We start from the raw sequence: 2175 nt of genomic DNA, 5'->3' as shown, positions 1-2175 counted from the left end.
GATATAAGTTACTACATACTGTATTGTTTCCTTATCTTAAATACCCTTTCACTTTGGGTTGTTATTAAAAAGAACATGTTTCTATTTATCAGGATGACTTGTTCTTATTCATATGGTGCTTTATTGGCCAAATTTCAGCCTGGTGTTTCTTAATCCACTTGTTCTTAATATGTGGATGTTTACTGTAGTTTAAGAGTGAAACGCGTGAGCGCAGCAGAATTGGCGATTTGCATAATGGCGTAATTTACTACGAAGACCAGAATGACTTTTGAGTTCGCTTCTATTGTCAGGTAAATTTAAAACAGTTGTTTCTTTGCCTCCAGCAGAAAAGAAACAAACAATCTGAAATAACAAAGCATTTTGGTGTCCGTAGTAAAATGACTCCATCATTGCCAAATCTCCTATTAATATTGCCAATACGGGAGTTTTGGGCGTTCAGACTTATCAAACTGGTCTTTTACATATATAATATGCAGCATTTTGGCACGCCTGGAATTTTAAAGCTTTTCCTAGATCCAACCCTCCTGAGGTCCAATCGCGTCAGTTTTGGAACTTGGAGTAATGCGCGCACCGTGAAATCCAAAACTTGCCACTCAGAGTAAACATATTTTGGTTACAAACTAAAGCGTTTATCCACAGTTCTGTAACCACGAACTCGTAATGAACGGTCAAAAACTCAGTAACAGTCTCATGAATGAAACAGGCAATCAGGTTCATGATATCAAGATCAAATCAGAATCAAAAAACTCTTCATTAGAATTCGTTACCATAAAGTATATACCAATAACGCATAGCTGTTTTTTCGTGCCTGTATGAGAATGTTCTCCTCTCAAAATTTTAATCTTTGTTCGGACTCCAGACGGACACGCTTTTTGTGGAACGTTTGTGAAGCTGTCGGTCCTTTATCGGGGTCTAAAAACTACTCGGGCTTTGCTTTATCAGTTTAAAAACAGGATACAACTTACACTCCTGCTCGACTCTCCAACATGAAGACTTGAAGATCACCGCCGCAATAAATAAATATACCTCTACATTTGATGGTTTCATAGACTCGAACGGTAAACACAAAATGCCCCACCAATCATAATGCAATTCCAAGGATTTGCATCTCGTTTCATGTTTTGTTTGCTTTTTAAGGGGCTTCTTTTCAACTGTTTTAAGACAGATTTTTACAACGACGACGATTTTTTCGTCAGATGAACCAATTTCATATCCAAAATGTAGACATAACACATTTTATAAATTCTCTGTCAGTCACAATGAATACTTACCAACTCGCTTGGAGACAGCTTGTGGTTTAATTGATAGCACTTGAGAATTACTTCAAGCTATATATAGGACGATGCTCTGTTCTGAATACCTTGCTAAAATAACGAAAAACCGTTATACAAAATTGAAAACACAATTCAGATAGTCCTGTGGCAGTCATTTGCGAACCTCTCTATAATACTTACAAGAAAAAAGGAAAAAAAAAAAAAGACAATTTCACTCTCCTATTTCAATCGTTTGGGCTTGTTAACTCAGTGATTGCCTGTTTTGCGGCGTATTATAGGAGCTGTGCTCACTGGACACCAAATTTAGGCCAAATACAGCGTCGGGCATAAGACAACCAAAATCACAAACGCCATGGAACCGTAAAATATAACCACTTAAAAATATGTTTCAATAAAAAGAGCAAATACAAAAAGAAGCCAAAAATAGCACAAAAAAAATTGAGAAGATTCAAAATGAGATTGCAATTGGGAATTTTGAAAACTGTTCAAGCAACCGTTTTTCAAAGTTTAATCTTCGTTGTTAATAACACAAATGTATATATGATCGATATACATTTTTTCTTTGGCACGACGCTTCATTCTAGTTTGAAGTAATTTCTGGGTTAAAGTTAATGTTGCCCAGCGAGTGGGAGCAAATAATGGTAAAACTACACAAAAATTAACTGCAGTGTCAGTGATGCAGCCACTCTGAAAAGAGAAACTTCCAAGTCGATAGCAAAATACTTTAAAGGTTGGCGAGATTTAGCCTCGCCGAGCAGCGGTTTTCAAAAAAATACCCACCCAGCATGCAGGTGTAAATTTCCCTGGTCTTCCGGCATCACATCCCTGAATAGTCAAATTGGTAGTGACGATAAAACGGTCATCGGACTTTTAGTGCGATGGTTGTTAAGCCAATCACTTA

The sequence above is a fragment of the Montipora foliosa genome, chromosome 11 (assembly GCF_036669935.1).
Source record: "Montipora foliosa isolate CH-2021 chromosome 11, ASM3666993v2, whole genome shotgun sequence".
In the NCBI taxonomy this organism is placed as follows: Eukaryota; Metazoa; Cnidaria; class Anthozoa; order Scleractinia; family Acroporidae; genus Montipora; species Montipora foliosa.
The sequence above is the reverse complement of the archived record's forward strand: the minus strand, read 5'-3'. Positions refer to the sequence as shown.